This window comes from Bufo gargarizans, chromosome 3, assembly GCF_014858855.1.
Source record: "Bufo gargarizans isolate SCDJY-AF-19 chromosome 3, ASM1485885v1, whole genome shotgun sequence".
Lineage (NCBI taxonomy): Eukaryota > Metazoa > Chordata > Amphibia > Anura > Bufonidae > Bufo > Bufo gargarizans.
This window is the reverse complement of record NC_058082.1, coordinates 288236415-288258539: the sequence shown is the minus strand read 5'-3', so window position 1 is coordinate 288258539 and position 22125 is coordinate 288236415. Positions and strand designations below refer to the sequence as shown.

The following is a 22125-nucleotide window of genomic DNA, read 5'->3' as shown; positions in this document are numbered from 1 at the left end:
AAGCGTGTGTGCGTTGACTATGGGGATCAGTGATGTTGAAATCAAACTGCCTGATCCTTTGTTCTACTTATATATGCCTTTGGGCGAGATCCAGGAAGCCCTTATACAAGGAGACAATTGGCCAATCCCACCAAAATCGGATATTTGGAGAGGTTTCACTATGCATACAAATTTGTATGCATACAGCACAATTATTTTTTAATACCGTATCTTGTCTGAGAGAAATATGACACATGCATATAAGTTTTACTATTACTTTTACTATATGCCCCAAAAGCTGAAAACAGACCATTAAGAACCAAAGGCAATCTCAACCTAAAAATTGCCCCACAGACGCACCTGAGACACGGAGACTGGCAAAAGTCTGCGCCAACATGGAGAAGTTTCTGAGCAAGCCTCAGACACATGCTGGTCCCCACGCTCTCAAGATGGCATTGAAGAGAATAGAGAAAGAGCGCCCGCACATAGAGAAGCTAGGCGATGATGAGTACTTTGATCGGGCATTATTAAAAGCACTTGCCCCTATAGCAACTGACCTAGCAACCATAAAGTCAGATATCCGCCATATAGGCGACAGAGTAGAAACTCCAGAACAGTCGCAGGAGGCAATTATTACATTTAATTCTGCAGTGAGAAACACCTTAGGGGTATGCCGCAATGCCATCAATACCTCACTGATGTTACTGGAGGATCAGGAGAACAGAAGCCGCAGAAGGAATATTAGTATCCGGGGCTTTCCAGAAGCTGCTGATAAAGAAGACCTGCTCTGTATTATGCAGACCTTATTTCAAAATCTGTTAGGTCAGGCAAGAGCAGAGAGAATAACAGTTGAAAGGGTCCACAGGGCTCTGTACCCTAAACCTTCTCCTACGGAGAACCCCAGGGACGTAACCTGTGGAATTTTAAGCTTCCGTGACACTGAGGCTATATTGCATAAAACCAGAGAACTGGGCAAAGTATCACTGGATGGTTTTAAATTACACGTTTTTCGGGACATTGCCTCATCAACACTCCAGAAGCGAGCAAGGATCCATTTTCCCAGTTTTTTTTTTTTTATATGGCCTACTCATTACCTGTGGTAACCGGCGTTTCACTATATGTACTCCTGAGGATCTTCACCAAATGTGGGACGCTCTGAACTTATCACCGTTGGAAGTCCCCTCGTGGATGCCCATACCGCATGATACCGAATGATGCCAACTCCATCATTCTGGTCGATTGTTAGGAAGCAGAAAAATTCGAGAAGCATGAGAACCTCTCCTAGAGATGCCAACGACTAATTATAAGGTTTATACTGTCTGTTTACCATAGCGGTTGGTCAGCTATATTCATTGAAGGGTCATTGAAGCGTAATATATATGTTGGTTATACACACCAGTATGTTTAGTTATATCTGCCACTTAATTTAGATAGTTACATTGCTTATATCCCTGCCCACCAGGCTAAATCAATGGAGACATTAGCAGATTAGGCTTTACAGATTACTGAGATAATCCCCCCCATTGGAGACTCCATTTTATGTTCTTTTTTTATGATCTATATTCTGGGTTCGCTATAATGTTTAAATGTCGGGTCCTGGAGCATACGTTATACCTACTTATGTGATTTTGCGCATTACAAAGATGACTGCTATAAAACTCAACTTAGCCACGTTCAATGTACATGGCTGCAATGATCCAATTAAAAGGAGCCAAGTTTTTCCAATCTTGAAAAAAGCTAAAGCGGATATTGTTATGCTCCAAGAGACACATTTTAGGAAGGGATGAGTACCGAGCTGGTTTAAGAATGTACCTTTTTCCTTAACAGCTGAGGTGGCGAATCCTGAGGGGAGATATCTTCTTTTAAGAGGCACTTTGGGTAATGTTGGGGTTACACTATGCAACCTTTATGCTCCTAATGTCAAAACTGTCAAATGTTTGCGTAAGACATTGCATACTATCTCATTATTTACCTCCGGTTTACTTTTTATAGGAGGAGACTTTAACCTGACCCTCAACCCTCTGTTAGATTCCTTGTCTCGGAAATCTGCCACCTCTTATAAAGCACTTAAAAGTATTCATGGAAGACTATGTGAGCTTTGCTTGAATGATGTCTGGAGGTCAATGCATGCTGATAGGAGAGACTATACTTTTTATTCTAACCCCCACAAGTCAAAGATTAGACTACTTCTTTATTCAGGATAAATATTCATCTCAACCACAAAGTACTGACATTCATAGCATTACAGTATCTGACCATGGCCCAGTCTCCTTTTCGTTGAGTTTTCCAGAAGTGCCATATAGAGAATGGTCTTGGAGACTCAACCACACATTATTAGCCCTCTAACATTAGTGCCCTATCTAAGAAACTTAATGATTACTTTGAAATAAACACATCTGATTCCACCCCCACTTATATATGGGAGGCCCATAAAGCGATCGTCTGAGGGGAACGCGTAGCCTTAGGCTCACATCTTAAAAAGCAATGTATGTCACATTTATCTTCGTTACTGTCCCAAATAGCAGCTTTAGAACACAATAGCAGCTTTAGAACATGAGACCTTATTGAAGATGAGGGTGGAACTCAAAATGCTACCAAACTTTAGGCAGCGCAGGCTTATCTCAAAATAAAACACAAATACTATGCACATGGGGACAAAGGTAATAAGATTATGACAGCACTTATCAAAAAACGTAATGAGCAAACCCCCATTCAGAAGATAAAGACCCCAGAAGGTTCAATTAAAGATACCACACAGGAGATAGCAAAAGTCTTAACCTCTTATTATCAGTCCCTTTACAATATTCGCCCACATGAAACACCTAATGAATTTGCAAGTAGGCTAGATGACGTGAGACAGTTTCTTCTCAACTAAAACAGGAGGAATGTGAAACTTTAACAGCTCCAGTCACCTTAACTGAGATCCAAGATGCCATTAAAACAACTCCTTTGGGGGAAAAGCCCAGGCGCAGACGGATTCACAATTCTGTATTATAAAAAGTTCTTCAATGTCCTTGGACCACAATTGACAACCTATTTCAACACGCTTCTTAAAGAGGCTCCTCCTGCACATCAAGCTCTGGAAGCTCACATCACTACCCTCCCTAAAGCCGGTAAAGATCTGAAGATTCCCTCTAGCTTATAGGCCCATCTCGCTCTTAAACACAGACATAAAACTTTGGGCAACAATACTAGCCCGTAGAATAGCCCCCTATCTTCAAAAACTGATATTGCCTGAACAATCAGGTTTAGGATCAACGGAGCACTCTCCCCCTTTCCCAATCTCAAATGGAATGAGACAAGGGTGCCCGCTATCGCCTATACTTTTTTAATTGGCCTAGAGACATTTTTAATGGCGATGAGACAGATGACCATATAAGAGGCCTAATGGTTGGACCTGTGTCTCACACTGTTGCGGACTATATGCTTTTGTTCCTGTCCGACCCAGTAGAGGCGTTCCCTGCCATACTCACCTTATTACATACATTTTCAACAATTGTCTAACTTTAAAATAAACCTTTCCAAATGTCAGGCTATGAGAATCAATACCCCTAATAGAGTCATATCTGAGCTATCAAAAGAATACCCATTCATATGGGCTGATTCTCAGATCAATTACTTGGGAGTCAATATTATCAAAGATCCCAATAGGCTATGTCAGGCAAATTACCCCGGACTATTGTCAAGTATCCAACAACAATTAAAAGAACTATCTATACCTTTTATGTCCCATGGATGGGAAGGAAGAATCTACTGAAAAAGTATATCCTCCCTAAACTACTGTACTTAATACAAACTCTTCCGACACACTTACCTGCTCCATTCTTCTTGTCGGTACGTAGGCTTTTCTCTACCTTTATCTGGAAGCACACCAAACCACGCCTAGGACACGATACCTTAGTACTAACCAAACATAAAGGGGGTTTTAGGCTCCCAGACATTCAGTCCCCTTATAAGACTATTCAACTGAGATTTCACTCTGAATTGATAAACACGCGAGTTACCAAATTAGGTTGCCAGATTGCCAGCAACATACTCTCTCCTAAGGATTATGCTAATCTTTGGAGTGTTTCCACTGCGGCGCAGCCAGGACTCACTGTCCCGTCACAGTTCAGAAAAGTCCTCAATACATGGCAACATATATATACATTCATGAACTTCTCAGAAAGCCCCTCGCCATTTATGCCCATTCGACTGCTACCGTATTTTTTCCAAAAGGATCACGTAGACGATATGGGCATCTGGTCGGCCTTTGGCAACCAGGCGGTTGGGGATTTTTTGAAAAGGAGAGTGATACCTTCCATTCATGACCTCCAGACATCCTGGGGGATCTCTAGATGGACAAAAATTCATTACTCACACTTTTGCTTTATCTGTGAGAAATATCTTGACAAAGGGGATTACGTACTTTCATGGTATGACGCAATAATTTAATCTTTTGACCCTGGTAGAAGCCTTGTCTTCCTTCTCTATAATAAGATTTTGGAGTTCAAAACTTCTTCAAAACCTCATTATATCCTTCAATAGGAGAGAGACTTAGGGAAGACATTTACAGCTGAGGAGGTCACCAGAATCCTGAATAGTTCCCATGGACTCTCTCGATGTATTCGCATACAGGAAAACTCCTTTAAAGTTGTTGGTCAGGTGGTACCGTACCCCAGATATTCTACACAGAATGGACCCCTTGCTTCCCTCAGAGTGTTAGAGATGTCATAAAGCACAAGGTTCTGCCTTTCATTTTTGGTGGACTTGCTCCAAGATCGCCCCTTCTGGGAAGAGGTGTCACAGGCCATTAGCCAGATATGTTCAACAACATTCCCTATATTGCCTACACTAGCTCTCCTAAACTTGCCAAATAGTCAATGCCCTCTTACTAGATTTTCTCTAGCTGCACATTTGATTGCTGCGGCCAAATTGCTTATACCGCTACATTGGTTTTCGGATCAGATGCTGTTGATTATTGAATAGAGGCATAAAGTACACGAAATATGCAGGTTAGAGGAACTAACTAGCTGGGAAACACTTTCCCACAATAAGTTTCTCAAGATCTGGTCCCCTTGGATTCAATGGTTTGAGAGACCTTCTCAGGCATCATAGTGGTGCACCATCAGATATGTATTTACTTCTTCATCATTTTCCTCCCTCCTCCCCTCCCTCTCTAACCTCTCCTCCTGTAAGAGCTTTGTTTGGCCAAGTCAATCCTGCCTAATAAATATACATAACGATGTACCCTTCTTAATTTTAGTTTTAACTTTGATTTTCAATCTTGATTATTTTGCAGTCGAGTGTAAGCAGCTTTAATTCTTTCAGTGTCTGGATCACTTGTATGACCACCCGACATGTTTGATGTTTTATGTTGAGGTTGATGTTTTCCAATGTAAATGTTAATCTGACGATTGTACAACTGCAGAAACGAAAATAAAGATTTAAAAAAAAAAAAAAAAAAAAAAGAACCAACGGCAATAACGGAGATAAAATATTCTGACCAGTTTAAAAAGCTCTAACATAATCATTTCTCTGCAAGCTGCCTGTTTATAATGTAATATTAATTATACACAATTTCATTCTTTACAGTAAAACACTGAGACAGAAATCAACAAGAATTCCATCAATGGCTGGTCTGCTTCCACTCAGTGCAAAAGAAGATTAAAACTAGCAGCAACTAGTCTCCAAAATTTGTTATAGCAACTGGAACATGCTAAATGGAGTTACAAATGTTTAACCGCCCACCAATGAAGACATGGGTAATCTGTACAAAAGTCACATTTACAACACAAAAGTCAGGGGTTTTCACTGCCATATATGTTCAGGATTGAGTCACTTGTTTAACTGCCATATGAAGAACAAAAATACCCCTACCTGGACGAAATACTATGTAATGCCATGTTATATACCTTTACTTATAAATAATAATATAAGACACTGTGAAAACAAATTTTCTACGGTTTCATAAATTTGTACCATTAAAGCGTGTCCTTAGGTAAACACCATCTTATACAGAAAAAGCATGTGCTTTATTTGTGGCAATGCTGAAAACAACCATTAAGGTAATAAAAATGTAGGCAGTAGTAAATGGAAAAATCTTTTGCTTTAGGTTTGACTGAACCTTTCAAATAAACATGGTATTCCTGTTAGTTTACGGACTGATGATTTGTCTGGCATTCAGGAAGAAAGGCTAGGTCCAGAAATATGGGTTTTGGTAAATCTAAGTTAATACATTTAAGAAACTTAAATATTAGTTGTTTCCTGTCCCCTGAATCTTGGTTCTGAAAGCTTATTATCAAGTTATATTGAAAAACCAGCAACATGTACATTACTAGACTTGGGTGTATAAGTGTCCATCACTATTAATTTCCTTAGTAGTGCCTGACTGAAGATGTGGTATTTTTGAACTGTAAAGGAGGCCATACACATTAGACAGAAGTAGGTTGATGGTTGAACAGCAGTTGAACAAGCATATGGTAAACAATCAGATGTAGCCATATGCACTAGGGGTGGGCGATATAGACGATATAGGCGATATGCGATATAAATTTGTGCCACGATATGGATTTTGAGCATATCGCCGGATCGCGATATATCGCACTCTCTGCACGCACCATCTTCTCCTGAGCCGGCACACTGGGCACAGTGGAGAAGGAGAGAGTCCCTCCCTCCCCACTGTGCGCGGCTGCCGCTGACCACCAATGACAAAAGAGGAGGAGGAGGAAGGGAGGGACTGACAGTAAATCATTGAGTTTTCAACATCTCAGTGAGCGCGTGAAAACTCAAATCCGATGGTATATTCTACCCCCAGGCGTTCCCATGGTGACAGGGACGCTTGCCTGGGGGTTAGAATATACAGGGCCACGCCGCTGACAGTAGAACATTTAAAAACTAATCAGTAACTTTAACTTTATTAATTGGTGATCTCTTTACTGTATACCTTACTAGGTCTTAGCTCCGGTAACAGCAGGCAGTGCGGGCGGGCGGCGCTCACTCACTGACGTCACGCGCCTGCTCCTCCCACAAGAAATCACCAATTAATAAAGTTAAAGTTACTGATTAGTTTTTAAATGTATTCCTGTGAGCGTCGGGGGGATCTGTGGATGGCACCGTTTAGGGGAGGGGGGGGGGGATCTGTGGATGGCACCGTTTAGGGGAGGGGGATCTGTGGATGGAACCGTTTAGGGGAGGGGACTCAGTTCCCTGCTGTTGTGTGCACAAAGCACAGGGCAGCAGGGAGAGTGTAAAGTCCTATTCACCCTAATAGAGCTCTATTAGGGTGAATATGACAAGGGTTCTACGTTCTAGCCCTTAAGGAGGCTAATAGTTATTAAATAAGTAAAAAAAAAAAAAGTTTAAACACGCCCCCCCAAATATAGAAAACAATATATTGCGATATATATCGCACATGCTTAAAATTATATCGCAATATAGATTTTAGGCCATATCGTCCACCCCTAATATGCACCTTAGTCCATATTTGTTGTTAGTTGCCTTTCAAACTGGCCATAGATGTTCAATGAGACACGGAAATGTATGAAAGATCGCACAAAAACTTTTGAACACAGATGACTTCTTTTCAGATGATGATAGTCAGTCAATGTTAAATTTCACCCAGTGAACGATAATATTGGTGGAAATTGTTCCTTTTCATCAACTTTAGACTACTGTGTATGGCCATCTTAAGTTCATACAAAACTCAGAGATAACCTTGGCTAGAAAAGAAAAAGCCATAGGTAAGGATTGGATAGAGAACTCAATGAGATAAAATTAATTGGGTTATTTATCAAACTAGTGTAAAAAAGAACTGGCTTAGTTGCCCATGGCAACCAATCAGATTCTACTTTTAATTTTTGACAGCTCCTTTAGAAAATCAAAGGTGGAATATGACTGGTTGGTATGGGCTAAGCCAGTTCTACTTTACACCAGTTTGAATGACCCCATAAGTGTTCTAAAATCCTTCTAGACAATGACATGGATAGAAGAATGACACTATTCAATGTGAGAAAGCAGTGCTACTCAAGGCAGTTGTCTAGAATGAGGAATCTTTAGAGCTTAAATGAGAATTAATGAAATTAGATCTGGCCATTTTCATCCCAGTCAACTGATGATCATTAAATCTGGGGCGATATTCACCTGCAGCCAATATCATGGTCATCCTTTCTCAAGGGTAATATCTATGAATCAGGAGGAATTAGTTCCCGTAGATAAGCCTGCTCTTTAACCGTCTTCTGCTTTTCATTTGTTCACATGGGAATAAACATTCATGGTTGAGCAAGTCAATGTTTATGGAAAGAACTTTCTGTGGGCAGACACATCCTGCAAGGCTGATGGCTAAGAAATTTATTTTGCCAGTTTTACCTCCAGAAAGTCTAGTCAATTTGCTATAGAGAGAGCATGTGTGTTATTCACAGATTTTTTTTTTAATCTCGCTTGTGTTAGCAATATACAGAGGCTGGACCTTACAAGCTTATGGCTTAAAATATATAGAAAAAAAATAAAATCCAATATCGGTAATTATTGCAAAGTTCCAACAGTGTGATAGTGGGGAACAAGACAGTGTCCAAAAACAAAGAAAGAGTTTCATGCATTAAAACTTTTTTTTGTATTCGTAGGCGCTTTTTTCCAAAACAAAACCATAAATTTATGGAAGGGTATTAATTTCTCTTGAAGTCTCCAAAATGTTAACACAACAAGAAAATTTTTAAGTGTACCTCGAGTTAGAAACAAGTTTTTATAAATAAATAGAACAGGTGAAAATACGAAACTTTGCAATATATCTTATTAAAGGCTTTTCAGACATCTTTCCTATTCATTGTTTTCACGCATTCTCTTATAAGTTGTAGCTCCTGTCTCTGTCTCCACCCTCAAACACAAAAGTCTATGGAGAGAGGAAGAGGAGGCTGCTGCCAGCTTGTAAGTGATTTATTATCTCACTCTGAACTGTGGTAGCGCCTTATCTTACTAAGTATAGTAGAGTCAAAAGTGATAAGTGTAAAGCAGAGCTAAGAAACTTCAGCAGCCTCCTCCCCTCTCTCCTTATAGACTTCAAAGTTAAAAGAAGGAAAGAGCAAAGCAACCTGATAAAAGCAGATAGAAGCCTTTTTCTTTAAAGTGGTTGTCTCACTTCAGCAAATAGCAGTTATTATGTACAGAAAGTTAATATAAGACACTTACTAATGTAGTGTGAATATCTATATTGCTTATTTTGCTGACTGGATTAATTTTCCCATCGCATTAAACACTGCTCATACCTATGGTGAAGACCACCTTGCAATCCAGCAGCGGTGAACATGCTTGTACACTATAGGAAAAAGCAGTAGCCTATGTGTGCTCCCACGGCTCCAGCCAACAGACAGGCCGGCGCTTTTTTCTATAGTGTGCAAGCACGACCACTGCTGCTGGATTACAGAGTGGTTGCAACTATGGAAACGAGAAGTGTATAATGCGATGGAAAAATGAATCACGCCAGCAAATGAAGCAATATGGACAGTATACATTAGTAAGTGGCTTGTATTAACTTTCTCTACATGATAAATGCCACTTGCTGAAGTGAGACAAGCCCTTTAATAAGATGCATTACAAAGTTTCTTATATTCATTTATGAAAAGTTAATTTATAACTGGAGGTATACTTAAAAAAATAAACAGAACAAATATCACTAGTAATAGTGACCTTTATTTCACTATACTGCATTACAAAGATGGCAGATGCTGATATCCAATGTATAATACACATCGCCTTCTTTACACTATGGATAAAGTGTCTCTGGTTGTTTCTTCTAAACTCTACAAAGCCACGTTTTCCACCACACAAGAAACCGTTTGACACACCACTGCTGTAGAGATGAAAAGCTGCATGTACCAATGAGCACATGACTAATTTTATATATACATTTACTTTACTTACCCCCACCAATCTAATACTGATACCTATCCTGAGGATAGGTCATCATTGTCAGAATCTCAAAAAAAACTTACATTTTCCTATTATTTCTTCCAACTGCAAAAATGAACCTGCAAACATTTGACAGCTCTATATCATATAAATATACTCTATATCATATAAATATATGACATTCCTTCATTGAAAGTGATAGCAGTTGTGCTCTGCCACTTAAACATAAATCAATTACTGCTTTAAAAGATAATTAAATATGCTGTATTTACAGAACCTCCCTTTGCCATGCTATGGAAAAAAATGCAAATGCTAGAGCTCAAAGTTAAAAGTACATGAAACATGTCCTTGTTATCATCCCCTTTGGTTTTCCCCTTTGATCAGCCGTCAGAAACTATCTACACTTGTACTCAGTGACTGGGCAGCTTCACTGCACACTCTCTGTCAATGACAGGTGGTAATAGAAAGGGTGAGAGACCAAGCCCTGCGGCAGGCGTCCCTTCCTCTGATAACATCCAAAGTAGTGGATGATAACTGTTCATAAACACTTGGCCAGCCAGTTACTTTATACATCAGCAAAGAGGGGCAGATAATTTAGACCTGGAATGGCATGAGCAGCACACAAAGCACAGCATTCATGGATTTATATGGCCTTTTCTGTTCCCAGAATTTCATCAGATTGGTTCAGTGGCTTTAAGGCATACCAGGCACTAGAGAACCTTCAGCACCAGAAACCCTTGGATCTTGTGTGACATCTGCTCTTGAACTTCGACAAACCCCATTTGAACTTGCTGTAAAGAGCTCTGAAACTTTAAGCCTTTTCAAATCTTTTCTGGCTTTACCGCACTTCTAAAGACCTTCAATTTGACAGGCTAAGTCTAACTTTATAATGTTTTACAAATCATGGCCTCCCTGTGACATCAAGACACATTCTAACGCCTAAGAAGACACAATCCACTTTTCAGATAGTAGGATATTTTGCATGATTGCAGTCATGCACACAGCTCTTCACACCTCCCTCAATAAATATTGGTGTAAATAATGAGACAACCTGTAGTAACTCTTGACAAGTTTCTCACATTCCTTGACAGTAAATGAAAAGATGGATGAAAGATGCATTCTTGACTTGTGTTATTTTGAAGGGCAATAAAGAAACAAAACTATTTTGTCTCTTGCAAGCAGACCTTTGAATAACAAAGAACATGTTTTTTGAAGTTTTGCCAAATGAGGCTTCTCTGCATGTGTGAACAGACACTCTATAAAAGGGGTCAGTCACTTGTTCCTAGGATACTTGAGTAAGAACAGAAGATAGAAATAAAAGTGTTACCAGTACGTTCAAGATCTAAAAAAATGATTTTTCTTTCATTTTTTTTTCTTTTCTTGTCAACGTGTGAGGCATAAATGTTAATGTGTGTGTGGGTTCCAGGGATTACATACATTGAAAGATTTTCTTACTGGAGATTTGCAAAGTCTTCTCTGAACTTTTATTTTATCTTCTGCTCTCTTTCCACTCCCTTCTGTGGTTTGACTAGATTTCAGACAGTAACCTATGATCACACACATTTTTATCCCTCTAGTGAAGAATACAAGCTCACTCCATTTCAGCTAGCTAATCAAAAAAGCAACAAAAACTAGTTAACAATAAAGAGAATGTCTTGGAAGAAAATAAAACATTTTTTTTGTTGCCCATAAAAGTGATGCCCTCTCCTGCTCACAAAATATATCTCCTGCTGCTCACATATTCTGTTTTCTTCATACTTACTTTAAGACTACGTTCACATACGAGTTGTGGTTTCCATATTTCTTGTGTTGTCAAAACAGTTCATAAATGAAAAAAAAAAAAAAAAACTCAATCATCAGTGTGTGTCCTCTCAGGTTTCAATTATTTTTGACAAAAAAGTCTTCTCTGCTGTACTTTTTCTACCGTCAAAAATAACTCAAACCTGATAGAAATGACATAAACTGACGCAATCTGAGCACAACTGATACTCAAAATAAAACAGATCCATGTTTTCTGTTCTTCTATTCCTCTGACGGAACGGAAATACAGAAAACACAAAAATTATGTGAAATTAGCCTAATGGGCCCTTTATACTGCCTGATAGTGGGGCAGATAATCACTAACAAGCGTTTGTACGAACACTCGTTAGCAATAATCTGCCTGTGTAAAGGTGCAGACGATTACCCGATGAACAAGCAAAATGCTCGTTCATCGGGTAATAGATCGTTGGTACAGTCACCTGTATAAACAGCACTCTGCTGCCGGCAAACAATGATTCTGTATGGGGACGAGTGATGGCATTAGTGATCGCTCCTCCTCATACTGTGGAGGAGATCGTTGCATGCAAATAATAAAAACACAAGGAGAACATGCAAACTCCATGCAGATGTTGTCCTTGGTCAGATTAGAATTCAGGACCCCAGTGCTTCAAGGCACCAGTGCTAACCACTGATGCTTGCTGTGTGTTTATCTGACGGCTATAAAATATCTGTTAAGGGGTTGTACGGGTTCAGGGCGGCTTAACTTGGATATCAGCTATTCTTTATTCTTTTACTATACATGAGTGGAGCATCAGAGCATTTCCTTGATCCGATGCTCCACCTTGCCTTGCGCTGCATCGCACATGCACAAGGTCTGCTTGTTTATTGCCGGTGACCTACCGAGCTTCTCTTCACTATGCTAAGCGGGGACTTCATCAGGTGTAGACTGGAGGCAGGTACTATGCTACTTTGCATAGTCCCCACCTTCAAAACAGTCTAGCGCAGCGCTATAGAATGACCATTTGTGCCGGTGGTCTCCGCCCGGCAGTAAACAAACAGATCTTGTGCATGCGCAATGCAGTACAAGGCAAGGGGAAGCATCCGAGCAAGCTAATGCTCTGATGCTCCAGTGAAACATGCTTAAAAATCATTGTTTGCCAGCGGCAAATCTTGCTGTCTAATCACGGTCTGCTGCCAGCAAATAATGATTCAGTATGGGGACGAGCGATGGTATGTAATAGTAGCGGTCACTGCATGTAATAGTAGCAGTCTCCTTCATTAACAATTCCCTCCCCACAATCGTCTGCTACATCGTTAAATCTAATACAGCCCTTAAAGTGAATCTCAATCATTCGTGTCAATCAAATCCAACTGACTTCCACACCAGAATAATTTGTACACTGCCCATGTTATGCGTATTGTGGCTCTAAGCTGGGGCTATTCACTAAAAGTCCAATCATGTACCTGTCAGCACTGTGAACATGTGCAGAACATACACAACATACACATACTGCCATATTCATCCTATTGGCCCTCACTCCAACTGAAGCAAACTAATATGGGAGATGTTAATATAGCTGCTTTATAAAGAGCCTTTGAGCAGTTACTGCAAATAAGGATTTAGAAAGAACGTTTAATCTTTCCACTCACTGTGAGATGTAGTATATGCCAATATTTATGTGAAAAAATGACATTAACCAGGGAACAAACAGACTTACCCAGTGCCCTGCTTTTCATCTTTGCAGCTGCAGATTTACCAGTTCCCAGGCCCATCTTTTGTCACCCAAGATGGCCACATTGCTTCTCAGACTACTTGATGTATTCTATGCATTGGTAGTCCTAGACACTTCCTGCTTGTCCAGCCTGTCTTTTGGATTGGCCAGCACTACTCACGTGAGCAGTGTTGGCCAATGTGAGGGTGGCAGTAAGTGGCTTGGACAACTGATGCACAGTTGTCTTGGGTGGCAGAAGAAGAACCTGGGCAGAACTGCAGCTAAAACGATGAAAAGGAACGCACCAGCTATGTAACTGTTCTGCTACTTCTAGTTATTGTGATTTTTTTTTCTTTCAGTCATTTTAAGCTGCTATTGTCCACGGTCTTTAAGTACATGTGTCCTATGCTTACATATGGACCAGTACTGGTTAGTACATGTTCTCAATATAGGCTAACAAAAAGCAAACCAATAAAATACTTGGTTTATATGCAACTAGAAATAACAGTGATCTGTAATTACATTTGGCATGGCAGCCCATTTCATAGTGCATACCGCCTTATTCAACCATTTGGTCTCATTGTCACTGGTAAATTACTAGCCACAGGGCATCCACCCACTAGAAAATAGAGACGTGGAAACATTGACATTTTGATGGTTTGTGGAGTAGGTTTTCAGAAAAATACTGATAGGAACTATTTTTAGCACATTACATACAACATACTGTTAAACCCATGCATATTAAATAGACTATAAACAGTACACTAAATAAACCCTATGTATGTAGTTGGTGCTTTTTTAATCCCCGTAGTGAGGTCAATTTTTTTAATAATTGCTAAACTTTTTAGCTGTGAACACAGGTCAGTTAAGCAAGTGGCAGTCAGTTTCAATAGATAGTACATAATGAATCCCTTAGTCCTTGACAGCAAACATCATAGAAAGTATGTCTTATTTATTGCTCCATGTTCAGGCCAGAACTCCTGATTTGTCACTGACCAGCTCATTTTAGTTCTTTTAAGAAGAAAAATATGACAATGTAGCTTAGCCAGGTATTAAATTATTTTGCACTTCTAAAGTAGAAGGAATGCCCAGAAGTGAATGGCAAAAAAGAATAATGTGAGGCAAATCAATGCAGAGATTAAAGGGATTACCAAATCTTTGACAGAGTGCAGACTCACAAGGGTGTGTTTACTGACAAACTGCTGAAACCTTCTTGACAGTCACAAAATGGCCTCATGATACTAAACCTCTATTTCACCTTCCACCTTAGGAACTGGGGCAAATGATCCTAATGCTTTTTGATGGAAAAAAAATATGTTATACGGAATTGCATACATGCAGTGTAAACATAATCACAATACCACGGATGTAGCAGGGTTAACACACATGCTTTATGAGACATGTTAGATAAACTAAATGCAACTAAATGCGTTAAGCAATTGCTTTTCAATGGCTTTTGCTTCAAGATAACGCAAATACATTTTTCTTGGCGCTCTTTTTTGTAGCGCAATATTTTTAGCAATATATCAGTATTATTTGTGATTGATTTTGTAGTAAGATTTTTACATCATTATGTATTGATAAAGCTAAACTCTTGATTTAACAAACACTTCAATGTAACTTTGAACCTAGTCGTTTTTGGCCTACAATGGACTTTGTTGCTTGGATTTCTACAAAATTTATTTATACCTTGATTGGACCTTGCACTATTTGTACAAAACACTATTATCTTTCTTGATTTGATTTATCAAGAATAAAGATGGTAGTGGCAGAAAATAAGACTGAAAAAAAAAAACATGAAGCTAGTGAGAAGAAGGAACATTGTCTACACAATATCTAAAGTTGGCCATAAACATTAGTCTAAAGTTGATTAAAATGGACGATTTCAACCAAAATGAACATTGGCCGGGTGAAATTCAACAACGAATCTTAATTTTACCTGACTGATGATAAACTATTATCGTCCGAAAAGAAGTCTGCTGTGTTTAATATTTTTGTCCGATAGACGGGCAAAAGATCTTTTGTTTAAAGAAATATTGTTTGTGAACAAAAGATCTTTCTTTGATAGAACGTTCCCAGAAAGATCTTTCGTCAATTTCCTGGTTTCATTGAACATGTATGACCAGTTTGAAAAACCGTAACAGCCAATATGAACTAAAATGTGTATGGCTGTGTCTGCGAAACAAACTTTCATCACATGAATATTTGTTCAACCATCAACCAACTTCTATCCAATGTGTATGGCCACCATAAGATCCATGGCTTGAAGAGTGATATCCATAGGTGTTTTTTCCTGATCAGGTAAAAAAAAAAAAAAAAAGTAACAATGGAAAAACACAAACATCATTTCATTCCTCTCAAGCCACTAATGCATATTAGATAACATTAGGATGACAGCAATCAGCCTAAGTGCCACACAATAATAAAATATACATTATTTATCCCCAGATGTCATCTTGACCGCTCCCATAGTAAGCTTCTGGTAGATTCTGCCCAAAATATCCACCAACAAATAAAAAAAATATGTCTATGGTCAGTTCTATTTTTTTCTGATTTTAAAGCCTGCAATTACAGTTCATACAGGGAGTGGTGTAACTAGAATTGACTCAGACCCACTGCAAATTTTTGAACGCCCCCAGCAACTTCTTTGCAACCCCCACTCTTGTGGCTAGTCAAGATCACTCTCAAATGAGGTCTGGCAGTGTCTCTGTATATAATGTCATTGTATAATACTGTTGAGGGGGCCCTGACAATGAAATATTTCAGTAGTGCTTCTGAAAGCAGCCACTTCCCCTTTTAGCTACGCCCCAGCATACAGTATTGCTCTTTCACTTCCATTCTTGGAAGTATAGGCTTGCTAAAGAAAGCCTTCCTACAACAGTCCAATGTCTATAGCATGCAATGGGCTAGGACTAAACAAAGATTGTTGTGACTGCATGAGGCAACTTCTATGGGATTTCAGTCACCCAAATCTCCCCTTTCGTTTTAATTCTAATTGCCCTATGTGAGGAGTAACAGCCATTTTGGAGAAAGGTAAACCATGAACATAATCTTGCACAGCTGCATTAATGTGGCACAAGAGTTGCATCTATGATACCCCTAGTCAAAATGTGGCTTAAAGGTTATTTTCCAGAGTTTAAAAGTTATCCCCTATCCACAAGACTGCTGGGACCCCCAACAATCCTAATGGTGGATTTACTATGCACAATTGTCAGGCAGATTATCGGGAACAAACTTTACAACGAATGTTCGTTCCTGATAATAGGCCAGTATAAATGTGCTGCTAAATGATCTTTCATGTAGCACATTAAATCATCATTTCTAGGCAGAAGATTGTGCTGTGTGAACAGCGATCTGCTTCCTAGAAACAATGAATCTGTATGAGGACTTGACTGCAGTAACCATTGCTCGATTCTAAACAGTAGAGGGCTAATGAGCAGGCAATTTTCGGGAAAGAAAGGCCCTTTTCCTGCTTGCTCAGCATGTCTAAATGCACCTTAGAGATATTTTCTGGTTTGCATCGACAACCTTTAAAATAATTTATGAAAGTAGCTATCATTTTGTAATGTATATATTACACTTTATTGCTCCAATCTTTTGTTCTGGTCTGTGGTCACATGACCATGTCCATCTAGCACTTTTTTCCTGTGATGTTTTGTCTATGGGCGGGGCAGTCATAGGGGAGTGTCTATGCAACTAACTGAGTGGGAAGAGCTATAAACTATCTGGGGGGCGGTGCCAGAGTTGTGGCAGAGAAAGGAGAAGTGCATCATGGGTTTAGTTTAATACGGCAACAGGAAGCGCGAGATACAAGATGTGAACAAGCCAGAGAGATCTGTTTAAATGGTGAAAAAGGTTAGAAAAGTCTGAATTGAAAAATAAAAAAGCATGGGGAAGATGTACATGAAGGAAGCAACTACATGAGTATATCTGTTAAAAACCACAGTAATCCTGAAAAATACCTTTAAGAATGGGTCCTGTTTCCTGTCTAAATGGGGCAGCTGATTGAGCATCGCCTCTGCCACTCATTCTCTATAGGCCTGCTAGAGATTGTTGAGCATTGTATTTGGCTATCTCCATCAGTCCCACAGAGAATTAATGAAGCAGCAATGCACATGCTTGAGCTGTTGCTTCATTCTCAAGGGACCCCTGTTCATCCGATAGTGGATAGGGGATAACTTTTAAACTTAGCATAACCCCTGTAATGTCATTAAAGGGCCACATCCATCCAAAATGTATAGTTTACCAGGTACTGATGTGGATGCCTAACTCCCTCATAGTAATGACAATGGTTGATAAGATTTGTGGCATGAAACCCTCTATTTCTATTCAAGCCTTTTCCCCAGTTCTCTTTGACAGTTCTAAATTGCTATGCAGAGGCAAAGTAAAACACAGGAATAGAGTAATTAAGAGAGCAAAGGTCTGTAACAAACAAGGAATTTTCCTACACTAACATTGTTTGTTTATGTTCTCGTCCAATCAGCTTGGCAGCTTCCTTCACGATCCGTGCAACATTCCAGCTATACATGCGTTTTACAGTATGACGCAAATCAATCAACTATTTTATTACCTGACGTGTGTTTGAACACAATCATCATGTTTACCAAGCAATTTCTGCTCTAATTTTCAGCTGTTTTACACATATGTTTCTAGACTAGCAACCCCACAGCAGATTAGGACCTATGCTGGCACCAATCGTGGGCTCTCATCTCCACTATTTTGGCATAGCTCCGCTTAAACATCTCAAGGCTCATTGCACCTCAGGTCAACAGGCATAAACATTTGTGGTTAAAAGTCCAAAGAAAAATAAATTGATCTTCAATTTGACTAACAATTAAGTAAAAAATGGGAATTTATTTGCCACTTCGAGTGGGCATTTGACAAATCTAGGTCCATAAATTATAATGATGCATGCATTGTGCATCATAATTTATACCCACACTATTATATTTTTTGAACAATAAAAAAAACATTTTGTTCTGATATTCAAAGTTATACACCAGGCATGGCCAACCTGAGGCTCTCCAGCTGTTGTAAAACTACAACTCCCACCATGCCCTGCTGTAGGCTGATAGCTCTAGGTAGCCTGGGCATGCTGGGAGTTTGTAGTTTTGCAACAGCTGGAGAGCCTATGGTTGGCCATCCCTGTTATACACCATGAAAATCCAACAGAAGCCAACACTGTTTATTAATATACTGTATGTATGAATATGTATTTATACTAAACTGTATATTGTCTAATATGTTGGAAAAGTGTAAGCGTTTTTCAGGCTTACACATCTTATTGTATTGGCCATCAGTACCCATGTTAATACAAATAAAATAACTTTAAATTTTACTAGTGTAAAATATGAATCCTTCTTATTCCCCTGACTGTTCTTGGATGCATGTAAACAACACAGCTATGGTCCAGCCCATATCCCCATTGCCTCCTGTTCCTCTCCGTGTATAGCTCTGCATATATTTAGAATTATGTGTTCTTAGTATGCTCTCACATTAGGGTCAAGGATCCAAACTGCTATTCCTCATTAAAAATATCACAATCATGCAGGGGTGTTACTAGGTCAAAAGTGCCCTGAACTTAATGCCTGCCAATCATACAACTATACTGTCTTCATGAATTACTATAGTGGAACATGGGAGCCTAGTGTTCCCTGCCATGCCATTTGCTCTCATAGGTCACAGGCCACTAGGCTTAAAGCCTATGATGCATAGAATGGTGCAGGCAGTTAAGAAGCGATTACATCATTGCAACTGCCTGCGTGGTGCAATTACATCATCACGAGTGCCTGCGCCAATATGCAGGTGGCACATTAACTTAATCGCAACCACCTGAACTCACACGTTAGTAACTCAGGCCTATGACCTGCATAACAGAGGGCAGTAGAGAACTGGGAATCAGGTATTTATTTTTTCTTTGTCACTTTGGGGAAAGATAGTATTGTAGCACTATGGGTGTGGCATTATAACTACAGGGGACACTTTAAGTAATGGGGGCACTACATGGGTGCGCAACAATTACTGGGGCACTACAAATGGCATTATACATACTGGGGGGCACTATAGAGGGCATTATACCTAATGGGCGGCACCAGAGGGGGCCATTATAACTACTGGCTCACTATGGGGGGAATTATACTTACTGGGGGCACTATAGGAGGCAACAACCCTATTAAGGGCACTGCAGGGGGCATTATAACTACTGGCGGCCTTATGGAAGTGCCTTATTAATATTGGGGACTCTTTAGAGGGCTTTATTATTATTGGGCACTACTACTAATGGGGACAATCCACCATCAGAGCAGGGGCTAATAAGGACTGGCGATGGTCTTAATAAATGTACCCCTAAATTTGAGATTCTAGCAATGCCTCTGCATTCAAGCATTTAAACAGCTTTACTATACAACTCCCAATATATATGTACATTATTGATTATGCAACATTAATTTCAAAAGTTAAAAAAAGCTAACAATTCACAGATGTCAATAAAAGAGGGAAAAAAACTGTCTGCTGAACAATCTCTCCCAACTACCCCATACACATAGATGTTTGGTTAGGCCAAATACGTACATGTACACAACAGGGACAGAGGAGAAAGCCGCTGCGAAACAATTCTGGCAGTGTCCTATCTCCTGGGAGAACAAAAAGATCTGGTGACCCGACCGTTCTCTCCCCTGACATTATTGGGGGACAGTGGGGGGGCTCCCTATACACATAAAACTGTTGGCCGAACCTGCCTATAAGCATGTGCCTAACCTGTTATATGGTAAGTACAGCCTTAAATATATAACTTTTGTTCACTGATGGCTCAGTGTGCTCAGTCAGGTAATACATTATCATATTCTTTAAAAGCTAAGGAATTTACTCATCACCAAGTCTATCACTTGCAATCTGAAGACACCAATCAATAGACTTAATGTTTGTCTTTTTCCGTTAATGTCTCTTCATACTTAATGCCATGTGGAATTCTTTTGGCGCCATAGAAGGGAACGATATTAATTAAAATGGAATTATTGGACAGGCAATAGATTCACATTTAACATGAAGATCAAATGCATGTGATCATGGCAACTGATGGTACCATTACATAAAATAAAAAGGGAAAATAAAAACAATGGATTTGCTACATCTGGCTGCATGGAAGGAGACAGCGCACACTGAAAACAATAATAAAAGGAAAATAAATCCTGGCCCTTGAGAGGGTCATTCTCATTTATCATACTTTACCAGTTTAATCTTCATAACGGTTAATGGCTACAAGTTTCAGGCTAAGTCATTAAACCTTGATTAAAACTTAATGTGGAACAAACAAAAAAGCCAGATCAATGCGAGGAAGCACAGAAACAGAATACAATATGTAATTACCTTATATGAGTTCTTTGTAACCATCTACAATTAAGATTTAAATTTCAAATCTATTAATAGTATGATCCAACTTTCTCATGCTTTTCATTTAATCTTTACAATATTTCCAATAACTTCTCTTCTAGTGTGTTTAAGGCTACATTTACACAACAATAAAAAATGGACGTGTAATAGACTTTTTTTTTATGGCTGTCAAACGTCCATTTTAAGAACAATGGTAGTCTATGGGAGTATTCACACAAAAAACAGAACGTCATATTTTGTCAGTTTTCACGGACAGAAAGCCCCCATGCAGTTGAATAGGACTGTTTTTAGGACCCATTTCTCAGAAAGGCATCAGTGAAAAATATCTGTGACACTGGGTTCACACCTGAGCGTTTTACAGCGCGTTCCTACACGCTGTAAAACGCTCAACAAGGAGAAACCAATGATTCCCTATGGGAATGGTTCACACCTGGGCGTTTTACCGCGCGCACGATCGCGCTGTAAAACGCCCTACGCTCAAAAAAGTACATGAGCTTCTTTGGGGCGTTTTGTCGCACGTTCCCGTACATAGACATTCGGGAACGAGCGACAATGGGCGTTCGCTTGTCTCTGTATGCGTGATTGCAAACGCCGGTACAATCGCGCATACAGAGCGCTCCTTTCAGAACGCTCAGGTGTGAACCCAGGGTTAAAAAAGGACCATTTAGGTGTTTTTGACAGTTTTCACGTGAATATGTCATGTGAATGTAGCCTAAGGGTCCATTCACTGCTGATCAGCAGTGGGTGTTGGGCATCGGGGTCCCACTGATGAGATACTGATGACCTATCCTGAGAATAGGTCATCAGTACTAAGTACTTGGACAACCCCATTTAAAAGATGGCGATTTTAGTTTTATGTTTTAAGACTTTGCCATGAAAACATAAAAACAACAGTGAAGAGTGTTATTTTTCTTTTCTATGTTTGCTAGATATTCATTAAATATTAGACACATTGCCGGTACAAGTTAATCAAAAAATGTTATTATCTCTACATAAGACAATAAATTTAATGGCTACTAAGAATAAATATTCATTTAAAATATAAATGATAGATAAAAGCTTGATAAAGATCTGTGCACATATCTAGAACTGCACAAGGGGGAAAACTATTATGTTAAATTCACATATTTATTTTTTTTTTTTTTTTTTTTTTCTTTATACTCAACATTCCTTTTGTATACACCACAGGCTTTAAATAAAAACTGTCTGAAACAATGGTGGTCAGCAACCTGACTGCTCTAAGCAGCACAGCGCTGTCTGATCACCTGATGTTTCTACCAGTTATTTTGGAGGAGTATCCACAACTAGCTAGACCCTTCCTTTTCTAATGTCCATAACATTCTATCAAACCTCCCTGAGGATTTTAGGAGGGACAAACAGGAAGTTTCTAAAGGCCCCTTTA

General features: G+C 39.4%; 1 protein-coding gene across 10 annotated transcripts in view; it reads right to left on the bottom strand.

The window, feature by feature from the left end:
- Nucleotides 1-22125, bottom strand: part of BCAS3 (BCAS3 microtubule associated cell migration factor) — a 1183153-nt gene that overhangs the window by 72288 nt on the left and 1088740 nt on the right. The window lies entirely within an intron of this gene.